At 42.0% G+C, this 12,109-nt stretch overlaps 1 long non-coding RNA gene across 1 annotated transcript; it reads left to right on the forward strand.

The window, feature by feature from the left end:
• Positions 1–1,600: 1,600 nt before the first annotated feature.
• On the forward strand, positions 1,601–6,567 carry LOC129408691 (uncharacterized). The gene is made up of 3 exons (XR_008632081.1): positions 1,601–1,712; positions 3,645–3,804; positions 6,524–6,567. It is a non-coding gene; the product is annotated as an uncharacterized LOC129408691 (long non-coding RNA).
• Positions 6,568–12,109: the final 5,542 nt, after the last annotated feature.

The raw sequence follows: 12,109 nt of genomic DNA on the forward strand, positions 1-12,109 counted from the left end.
TGAACACACAAAACGATAAATATTGCACAACAAGGAGAATCAGATCTGACAATGCTTGTGATAGTTTTCGATAAGATATGAATCTCCTGCAAGTGATAACGACCTTCACAAACCAGCTTATATGCAAAATAAATGTCTCAGTATATGTACGCTCTTAATATATTTAACAAACACTTAGCAACTATAGAATTCTAGTCATTCAATAATATAGTGAATCCAGATTCTAGATTTAGTTTTGTTCAAAGCTAAATGATTTAGGAAAGATTTTTTGGTCTAAAGGGCGATATTTTCCGATCTATGTTATAATGTTGGACCTGGAGTGTTGTTTTTTTTTTCATTCACACATGTTTAACACACAAACCCTGTGTATTTAGGCTGAGTTCTTCTCTCAAACTGAAAAACACTCAGTTCCACCTTATGATGTCATGTGGTGATACAGGAAGTGCTCCACTGTGTTTTTAAACTCCATATACCTTCACTTGAATCATTTAGATTATTAGATTGTTTAGTTTCATTAAATAAAACCAAGAATAAGACAACAACAAAACAAGTATTTTCTTCATTATTTGTCTACAAAACCAAAATGAAAAAACAGATAACGAGTCGTTTTTTCAGTTTTTGATTTTGCATTTAAATGAATAATGGAAAAAACTGATAACAACTGTTTCCTGTTTCTGTGACTTAAACTGCAGTGCCTCATACAGACTGAACCAGAACTGAACCAGGACTAAAACAGGACTAAACCAGGACTAAACCGGTCTTAGTCCTGGTTTGGTCCCAGTCTCAGTCCTGGTCTCAGTCCTGGTAATCGTCCTGTTCTGGTCTCCGGTCTCAGTCTTGGTCAAGTCCCGGTCTCAGTCTCGGTCTCAGTCCTGGTGTAAGTCCCGGTCTGAGTTCAGGTCCCAGTCCCGGTCTGGTCCGGTTCTCAGTCCCGGTTTCAGTCCCGGTCTCCGTCCTGGTCCCGGTCTCAGTCCTGGTAACCGTCCAGGTCTGGTCCTCGTCTCAGTCTCAGTCTTGTCCGTCCCAACACTCAGTTCTGGTTCAGTCCTGGTTTAGTTCTGGTTTAGACCTGATTTAGTCCTGTTTTAGTGCTGGTTCAGTCCATATGCGGCGCAAAAATCCGGCATCACAATTTAAGTCACGAAAACGGGAAACGGGAAATTCATTCATTTAAAAACAAAAGCGAAAAACTGAAAAAAAAATTGTTATCCTTTTTTTTTTCATTTTGGTTTTGAAGAGAAATAATAAAGAATTTTTTTGTTGTTTGTTTGTTTTCTTATTTTTGGTTTTATTTTGAAAAAAAATGATAATTGAAAGATACACAGATTACAGAGGGACATTATAACATTATTAAAGCTCTTAAGAGTCAGTTTTGCATTAATATAAGGACATTTAATGCACAAGACGCCTGTGATAAATGACACCAGAAGTAAAATCTGGCACTATTTAAAATATATTTACAAAATGCATCCTGAACAAAAGGTGATCGGCCAGTCCCAGTTACAGACTGTGCAAACTGCTGGTGTGTCCTTGGGCAAGACACTTCACACTTCTCTCCTGTTTGTCACTTAGATCCTCCAAAGATCCACCTGGACACGAGCAGCGGAGGAAACAAGAACTCCATCACTGTTGTGGCCGGAAACAAGCTGAGGCTGGACGTGGAGATCAGCGGAGAGCCGGAGCCCACCGTCTGCTGGAAGAGGGGCGAGGAGGTCAGGGGCATCATGGGAGCTCGCTGTAACCGGGGGCAACAAGACGCGTTAAAGGGCCTGTACCAGATTATGAAGCATGAGTGAAGAATACAAGTTTTAGCCCTGCCCAGTTAGCCCGTTCTTTCACTCAAATGCTGAACTATGACAGAGGAACGGCTCCCTGGCAGTTGATTGCAAATGGTTTTCATCTTTCAAAATAGATTTTTCTTTGAACAGGCAACATAGTCCCAGTTTTCAACTGTAGTTTACCACCACTGACTGTGGAGAGAATGAATAATGCTCTGTAAAGCGCAGAGGTGGGACCAAGTCGTTGTTTTGCAAGTCTCAAGTAAGTCTCAAGTCTTTGACCTCAAGTCCGAGTCAAGTCCCAAGTCAAATACAGGCAAGTCCAGGTCGAGTCTCGAGTCACTGGCCAATAAGCCCAAGTCAAGTCCAAGTCATCTTTGAGCTTGAGTCATTTCAAGTCTTTAAACCAAAGCACCAATTATAGCTTAGATTTTAGCACTTTATATGAATTTTAAGATAAATTGTACTTAAAAAGTCATGGTATATTTATATATGAGTACTTATAGAGTGTAGAAGAGTTGTAGAAATGCTTATTTTTCCTTTTTAACACTGCAAAAAGTAATATTATTATTATTATATATTGAATTAAGAATATTTGACTTTATTTGAGTAGATTCTATCAATGGAATAAGTGTGTTTTTCTTAATTCAAGCAACGTTCAATTTTGTTTCTTATTTTAACTACAAAAAGTTGTTGTTTTTCTTATTTTAAGTGTAGCAAGATGTGTTTTCATATTCTAAATGCAAAAAGACTTCCATTGGCAGATCAGTTTACTGAAGATAAGTGAAAATTTACTCAAATTATTGTAAAACTTTCTTAATTCAAGTCATCTTAATTTGGCTAGATTTTATTTTTTGCGGTGAAATGTCTTGACAAGATCTTAACCACAATCAGAGTCAGAATAGAAAGAATTCAGATTTAAAAGTGCTTCTCAAGTCTTACCAAGTTACAGGCCTCAAGTGCGAGTCAAATCCCAAGTCAATTACCTTCAAGTCTTTGCCCATTTCATCAAGTCGAGTCTCAAATCCTAAAAATAGTGACTCAAGTCTGACTCGAGTCCAAGTCACGACTTGCAAGTCCCCACCTCTGGTAAAGTGTCTTTGAGTGTCCAGAAAAGTGCTATATAAAACTGATTCATTATTATTATTATATATCATTATTTTCTCCTGTCTTTTTTCTTCCAAATCCTGAATTTCAATTTTTTGCCTCCCTTACGCAGACACAGGAGAAGAAAGAAATATCCAAACTACTGTATAATATAAAATGTTATCATTATTTGTTTGGGACTGGCTTCACAAACAAAACTGGTGACTTTTGGTGTCTCTTTGTTCATTTGTGCTGACGAAGGAGACCTTTCACTTTGAGCCAGTTTTGGTTTCATCTGAAAATGCCAAAATTGCAGAGATATGAACCATAAACCAAGTCAACAAATCCACAATCTGGTAGTTAAAGGTCCTTTTACTCACAACTGACTCTTGTGAGCTTTAAGCCATTAGAAAACAGTCACACATGTTTGAGTAATCCTTTATTATTAGTTTGTCTATATCTCCAAAGCTCAGAATGGTCTGTTCCACCTCATGAAGTTGTAATGTTCAAGTTAACAGCTCCTTTTACCTTTAGTTCAGTAGAAACTGGAAATTCCATATGAATGAAATGAATGAATTTGTGATAATCAAACTACATTATAACATCAGAAAATAATAAAACATGGGCCCTTTCATGCAGGTATTCAGTATTTGGTCATTCATTTTCAAAGTGTTCTTCACATCACTGCACTTGGATGAATGAAGGATTACACCGTCTCAACCTGCTGGTCAGTTTCGTTTGGTTTCCTCTTCATCTCCGCGCTGTCCCTCTCTGGTGCAGGTGATCTCGGAGGCTGAGGGCAGAGTGCGTGTGGAGAAGAAGAAGGGGCTGTGCAGTTTCGTGATAGAGGAAGCGAAGAAGAGCGACGAGGGGCCGTACGCCATCACGGTGACCAACCCGGCCGGAGAGGACCACGCCGAGCTCTTCGTCAAGGTCGTGGGTCAGTCACAACATTTGTACATGATTTTCAAATGGATACGACCTATATACTGTTTTAGTTAAGTCAAGTCAGCAGAACAAGAAATTATTCAAATAAATAAAAATATGTGAATAGTGAAAACAAGAGAAGAGAACAGAACATGTCTTGGTTTCGACAAAAGACCAAATCATGTTACTGCAGAAAACATGACCTCACCAAACAAATCTATACATGATGTTGTCATATTAAAGGTGCACTAGGTAACTTTTGCAGAGCAGAGTACTCTGTCTTCCCCATAGAGATACGCAGGTCACGCCACGTACAGGTGTCAAGTTACAGGTCAGATCTGTGGAGAGGTGAGCCTGCTCAGTATAAGAAGACATGTTTACACTGGTTTAATGCCACAAATCCACTGTTGAAAAGTTACATAGTGCATCTTTAAATTATAAAAAAATATTTGACATGTTCTGAATATTCATTTTTACACTTATGGAACACTTTTGTTTCACATCTGAAAAAAATCATTCAAATTTAAAATCTTTATTGTCAATTCTTCATACGAAACATATGAAGAATCTAAATTGTGTTTCTCACTTCCAAGCGTATAAATAAATAATACTAAATGGCAAAGTCCAAGTGTTCTTTGGGGGAGATGCAGATTTGTAGCTTCCTGGTCACCTGGTGGTTAGAGAGGAGAGTTCAGCATCCTAACAGCCTGGTGGATGAAGCTGTTGAGTCTTGTTGTGCGGTAATGGAGGTTCCTGTTCCTCCTGTATTTGTGGGCGATTCGGGTGGTGTATATGCATGCGAGGCAGGTGGTATATATGTGGGTGAGGCGGGTGGTGTATATGCGAGTGAGGTGGGTGGTGTATATGCGAGTGAGGTGGGTGGTGTATATGTGGGTGAGATGAGGCGGGTGGTGTATGTGCGGGCGAGGCGGGTGGTGTATATGCAAGTGAGGTGGGTGGTGTATATGCGAGTGAGGTGTGTGGTGTATATGCAAGTGAGGTGGGTGGTGTATATGCGAGTGAGGTGGGTGGTGTATATGCGAGTGAGGTGGGTGGTGTATATGTGAGTGAGGTGAGTGGTGTATATGTCGGTGAGATGAGGCGGGTGGTGTATATGTGGGTGAGGCGGGTGGTGTATATGTCGGTGAGGTGGGTGGTGTATATGCGAGTGAGGTGGGTGGTGTATATGCGAGTGAGGTGGGTGGTGTATATGTGAGTGAGGTGAGTGGTGTATATGTCGGGTGAGATGAGGCGGTGGTGTATATGCGGAGGCGGGTGTGTATATGGGGTGAGGGGTGGTGTATATGTGGTGAGGTGGTGGTGTATATGCGGGTGAGGTGAGGTGGGTGGTGTATATGCGAGTGAGGCGGGTGGTGTATATGCGAGTGAGGTGGGTGGTGTATATGCGAGTGAGGTGGGTGGTGTATATGCGAGTGAGGTGGGTGGTGTATATGTGAGTGAGGTGAGTGGTGTATATGTCGGTGAGATGAGGCGGGTGGTGTATATGCGGGCGAGGCGGGTGGTGTATATGTGGGTGAGGTGGGTGGTGTATATGCGAGTGAGGTGTGGTGTATATGCGAGTGAGGTGGGTGGTGTTATGTTGAGGTGGTGTATATGGAGTGAGGTGGTGGTGTATATGGTGAGGTGGTGGTGTATATGCGAGTGAGGTGGGTGTATATGGTGGTGTATATGCGAGTGAGGTGGGTGGTGTATATGCGAGTGAGGTGGGTGGTGTATATGTGAGTGAGCGTGGTGGTGATATGTGGTGAGAGTGAGGCGGGTGGTGTATATGCGGGAGGGTGGTGTATATGTGGGTGAGGCGGGCGGCGTATATTCAAGTGAGTGCGGGGTGGTGTATATGCGGGTGAGGTGAGGTGGTGTATATGCGGTGAGTGGGCGGTGGTGTATATGGGCGAGGCGGGTGGTGTATATGTGGTGAGGTGGTGTATGCGAGTGAGGTGGGTGGTATATGTGATGAGGTGAGTGGTGTATATGCGAGTGAGGTGGGTGGTGTATATGCGATGAGGTGTGGTGGTGTATATGCGAGTGAGGTGGGTGGTGTATATATGTGGGTGGTGAGGTGGTGGTGTATATGCGAGTGAGGTGGGTGGTGTATATGCGGGTGAGGTGGGTGGTGTATATGCGAGCGAGGTGTGGAAGGCAGAGTATATGTGGGCGAGGCAGGCAGCCTATATGCGAGTAAGGTGGGTGGTGTATATGTGGGTGAGGCAGGTGGTGTATATACGGGTGAAATAAGAAATCCAATAATACCATTGTAAACAGAAATAAACCAAACACTTAAATGACCTACATCCAGACATGTAGTAAGAACTCAAGTCATTTTAATCTTCATTCAATCAGATGTAACAGATTTCTGTGGAACACTGTATGGAGCTTTACTCTAACAGCCCACCAATGCTTTTATCCAGATTGTTGTATCCTCAATTCACTCCTGTACTTCTTCCCCCCTCCCTCTCTCTGTCCCCATCTCACCTCTTCTGTGTCCCTCTTTCTCCTGTCCTCCTCTGTCTGACTCTCTTTTTCCTTTGTCTTCTTTCCTCCTCTGTGTTTCCTCTCCTCTATATCTCCTCTCTCCCTCTTCTCCATCTTGTCCGTCCCACTCTGTCTCGTCTCTCTCCTCCGCTGTCTCCTCTCCTCTTCTCCCTGTTTCTATCTCTTTTTCTCTTTCTCTCTTTCTATCTCCTCTCTCCCTCTGTTCTCTCTCTCTGCAGATGTGCCTGAGCCTCCAGAGAACGTGCGTTGTTCTTCAGTGGGGGAGGACTTTGCTGTGATCACATGGGACGCCCCTCCGTACGATGGAGGGGTCCCTATTAAAGGTACAACACCTGAGGCTCTGCTGTGAAACTCTTTAAACATGATAAACAAATGTACTTAAAGTGCTCCTGAGACGTCTCCCGAGCTTTACCCAAGCTACTGCACATTTTGAAGCAATATTTTGTAGCTGTGGCAATAGTTTGCAGTCGTCCAAAGTTCTTCCTCACTTACCTTATGCATTCAGAGCATCCTAATTATTCACCACGTGAGTTTATGAGCACTTTTTGCAACTTTCAGAGGCCAGAGTTTTGTCATCACATCACTGCTAAAAAATAACTAGCATGCTAACACGCACTCGGACAATAAAGCGCTTTACACACACTCAATACACATTTACAGACTCCTCCAGCTCCATCGATTCCAAATTACTTGACATTGAAAAACTGTTACCACTCTCTGTTACTGCTGCTCTGAGCCTCGTCATTTTGGTCCTAAAATGTTCGTATTAACCTGCTCTACGTGATTCTGGTGTTTTTATTTTGCTATTTTGTCCGTGAATCAAGATATAGGCAAGATACGAGCTGCTCGCTTTCGCCGAGGTCGCTCCCACTAGCGTTAGCAACAGGTTGATTGACAGCTGTTTTGGTTGTTATGACATTCACAGTCAGAATTACAAATATGGAACTTGGCTCCAAATTCACCCCATAGATCTATAATAAGAACTGGATAAGACTCTCCCCCTCTGTCCGTGAGTGAGACCGACTAGTGGCCGCTTCAGGTACTGCAGCTCCCGGGAGCTCCGGCCCAGAAAGAATTGTCCCATAAAACACAATGTATTTTTTGTGAAATCAAACTGCTCGTGTTCAGCTGACAGGGCGTCGATAGTTTTCATAAAGAATAGATTTTGTAGGGATTCTTTTATATTTTAACAATATATGAACTTTTATAATGTTTAAATCGTCAAAGCACCTAAAAGTTAGAGTTGCTCTGAGCCTGCTTTCAGTTGGTCAGAACTAGGGGTGTAACGATATCAAAGTCTCACGATACGATATCATCACAGTATGAACCTCACGGTACGATATTTATTGCGACATCATAGGAAAGCTCACAATATGGTGGGGAGGCTCACGATAAAGGATGTAACAATATCCAAATCTATCGGTACGATATTTTCATGATATACACCTCACTGTACGATATTTATTGTGGTATTTTGTGGAGGTTCACAAAAGTGTGAATATGCTACTTTTTCCTCTTAAAATGCCTTGACAAGACTTAATCCAAAGAACTAAGACTGTCAGGGAATTTACCCTAAGACGTCAAATTACATTAAATAAGACACACCAAAACGAGACAGTTAAAAGTAATACTTGCGCAAGGAGAGTTGGGGACTGCCTGCCCCTGGCTACGCTCTGGCCTACTCTGCCCACAACTCTCCGAACACCCATTTATTCAAAATGATGACACAGATAAGGTACAATACATGACATCATATCACACAGTGTTTACATGATCACATACTAACAATCTTTTAGTCTAAACCACCCTCACATTTCACACTTGATTACAGGCTCCAGGTGATAAACAATTTGGTCAGTTTTCTCCCAAAAACTTATGCTAACCACATGAGGGAAAAACCCTTAGCTGTCTTTCTCATGGGTGACTCAGTAGATGAGCTTAATGAGTCAGCAGTTCTTGTACTAGGACATATGATATACATATGGAAAAAACCCAAAAAACGCAATTGTTGATAACTTTAATCATACACACAAATGATTATGATTTTAAATGATTCATAATATTTTAAAATAACACAGAAATTCTTTCACAAAGACTTAAAAGTGTTAAAACTGTTATTTCTTCTTCTAGTCTGCACTGAAATGGAGCAAAGGATCATGGTCTATGTAGTTCAATCTATTGCTTCACCATAACTCTTAATTTAAGCAAAGAGACTTATAATTCGATATATTGTGTGAGAACTTTGATGATACAATATCACGATATTTCAGTTATTGTTACATCCCTAGTCAGAACTGCACACTTCTAACATCACACCGTTTGTGGGCGTAAGGCCAGTATTTAGGACGTAATGTAGAAGTAAAAATCATTTTTGGCTCTATGTGCCAGTGAGCACAGGCCATTGAAAACCATAGTTTAGGGTTACAATCTACATGAACCTTAACAGGAGAGATGCATTGTACCAGGTTATAGCACCAGAGCTAATTTCCACCTGTCGTCCCTGGGCAGGATGATGTTATAGTTCATAAAATCAAACATACATAGAGAATGTCTTTATAATGTTTGAGCATTGTAACAATTCTGTATCATCATTCACTCCCAGTTCTCTCAGCATCTTAAAATCATCATCCTTATCAAAAACATCATTCAGTTCATTCACTCCAGAACATCACTCTCTCCAGACTCTCTTCTGTCCACATTGGGTTCACCTTCCAGATTTTATTATGTTTCTGTGATTCACCCCTGTAACTGCTAACCTCGTGAGCTTCTTTTGTTTGGAGCTGAACTCTACGGGAGACGTCAAACTCCCTTAGTCCATTTCTTTATACAGTCTATGTGCACAGCAGACTTATTTTGACCTCCAGAACTGCTTACACAATATGTGATTTTCCTCAAACACATGGAAACAATGAAAACTGGCAGTGACTTTTCTCCTTTCTGTATATTCTGTGTTCCAGGTTATCTGATGGAGAGGAAGAAAGTGGGCTCCTCGCGTTGGACCAAACTCAACTTTGATGTTTTTGAATCGACAACGTACGAGGCCAAGAAGATGATTGACGGCGTTCTGTACGAGATGAGAGTGTACGCCGTCAACGGGATCGGGGTCTCCGAGCCCAGCGCCACCTCCAAACCCTTCATGCCCATCGGTACTGCACCTCACAGGGGAATGGCATCTGAGTCGTTCTGAATCGTTTGACTGGCAATGATCTCGTGCTGTTAAAAGGCCCATATTATGCTATTTTCTGTCTTTTTAGTGAAATAAGTCTAGGATAATTTATAGGCTGTAATAAATAAATGAACATAGCTAAGGTTTTTACAGTGTATAATGATGAGTCGCTCTGGAGTAGAAGTCGCACCAGCCAAAAAAGCATAATGAAGAAGAAAAAACATATATAAGTCGCTTCCTCTTCTTAGTAGCTGTTGTCAGACTCAGCATCAGTTCCATTTAGAATTATTCCAGCCTTTCTGAATCCCGACAGAATGGTTTCAGTTGTCGCTGAAGTTCAGGCTTTGTCCACCCATCCAGTGACTTCAGGAAAGTTTCATGGTTGCTGTGAAGCTGTTCTCCATCCCCGCTTTTCGCCAATCCCTTACAAGTTTCTCGCTGACTCCAAACTTTCTTTCTGCTGCTCAATTACTTTTTTCGGCTGAATACTTCACTACTTGCAGCAGGACAGAGGCTTTTTCTGCAGAAGACATGCTTAGTAGAGGGCGTAGTGACAGAAGTAGCAGATACTGACAGATGGAGCCTCTCGCAGCTGTCAGAGTGAAAATTTAATATATAAGTCGCACTGGAGTATAAGTGGCAGGAAACACCCAAACCATGAAAAAAAGTGTGACTTGTAGTCCCGAAAAATACGGTAGGTTCTTTTTTCAGATCAAGAGTTTGCTTTCATAGCTGACAGTTTGGACTGCTCCCTGCGCTCTTCCTCAGAGTGGTCACATGATGTTGCTGTGACGTGTCTGCTCAGCTGATTTATACAGGTTTTGGTGCGGTCTTCCCACCGGTGAAGGCAGGACGACAGCTCCATCTACAGTCCCACTTCCTAAGGACCACTCTGAGGAAGACCTATAGTGAGCAGTTGAAACCGATATGTATGAAAACAAACTCTTGGTCCGAAAAAAGAACACCATAATAGCATAAAAAACATTGAACTTTTTCATGATATTCTAATTTTCTGAGATGCACCTGTACAATAAGCGCAGTATAAACCACGGTCTCATTGCACTTCTGTCCCTGCTCAGCCCCCACCAGTGAGCCGACTCGTCTGCAGGTGGATGACGTCACTGACACCACCTGTGCTCTGAAGTGGCGCCAACCGGAGAAGATCGGAGCAGGAGGCATCCAGGGGTACATCATCGAGTACTGCGTGGAAGGAAGTACGTCTGTGTACTCTTTTCATATACTGCTACACTGATATGGGGGGGGGGGTCAAGGGGATTTAGGTGTCGCAAAAAACGTGAAAAACACAACTAGTTCCTTTTAAACAATTTGCAGAAGTCCAAATTTATTCCTTTTGCATTCTTAGCATCCTAATTATTCAGTTTTTTTCAGTGTTTATTCCACAACTCTCACTGAACAGAGCTGAGTTTTGCAGTGACATTAAAGCGAACAACAACAACTAGCATGCTAACTGTGCACTTCCTGAAATGCTTTCTAATTAGAGCTAGACAGTACACATAAGCCTGTCACAAATACTATGCTGATTTGAGCTGTAGAAGGTTGAATAAATACATTTTGTGGCTCACTATCGCTTTATTCTGCTGTTTACTTGTTGCAGCTCAGGCTTCTTCATGATATTATTCCACCTCGTGATGTCATTAGGTGGTAATCTAGGAAGCGCTCCTCTGTGTTCATACTGTTTTTTGCTCACCCAGATCATTTCAGTACACCACTGGCCTCTTACATCTTAACCTTGAAGCTAACAGCTATTGCTTTTAACCCCATTCAATTTGCGTTATATGTTTTATACGTTTCTATGTTCAGAAATGAGGCTGAGTGACTTGTTCTTGTTTCCTCTGTCCAGTATTTTAAGCTGTAAAATGTGAAGTACTCAGACTTTAGTGTGTCCAAAAAGTCATTCAGAAGTTCTGAATAATGCAAAATAAAAGAACATAAAATTACAATAAAACCTGGAGAGCCTCGACCAGACTGCACGACTCCTGCTCTAAAAATATCTTCTACTCTCACCTCTCTCTCTCTCTCTTTCCCTTCCCTTTGCTTCTCTCTCTTTCTCTCTGTCGCTCTGTCTCCCCTCTCTCTCTTTCCCTTCTCTTTGCTTTTTTGTCTTTCTCTCTCTCTTTATCTCCCCTCCCTCTCTCTTTCCTTTCCCTTTGCTTCTCTTTCTCTCTCTTTCTCTCTCTCTTTATCTTCCCTCTCCCCCTCTCTCTTTCTTTCCCTTCCCTTTGCTTCCCTCTCTCTTTCTCTATCTCTCTCGCTCTATCTCTTCCCTTCAATTTGCTTCTCTTTCTCTCTCTCTCTCTCTCTTTGTCTCTTGTGTTATCTTCCCCCTCTCTCTTTCCTTTCCCTTTGCTTCTCTCTCTCTCTTTATCTTCCCTCTCCCCCTCTCTCTTTCTTTCCCTTCCCTTTGCTTCTCTTTCTCTCTTTTTTTCTTCTCTTCATTTTCTTTCTCTCTTTCCCTTCTCTCTCTCTCTTCTCTTTCTCTCTCTTCCTCTCTTCTCTCGCTTTTTCTTCCCTCTGTCTTTGCTTTCCCTTTACTTCTCTCTCTCTCTCTTCTCTCTCTCGCTCTATCTTCCCTCTTCTCTCTCTCTCTTTCCCTCTCTCTCTTTGCTTCTCACTCTCT

The sequence above is a fragment of the Boleophthalmus pectinirostris genome, unplaced genomic scaffold, assembly GCF_026225935.1.
Source record: "Boleophthalmus pectinirostris isolate CB_2022bp ecotype Guang Dong unplaced genomic scaffold, ASM2622593v1 HiC_scaffold_17, whole genome shotgun sequence".
In the NCBI taxonomy this organism is placed as follows: Eukaryota; Metazoa; Chordata; class Actinopteri; order Gobiiformes; family Gobiidae; genus Boleophthalmus; species Boleophthalmus pectinirostris.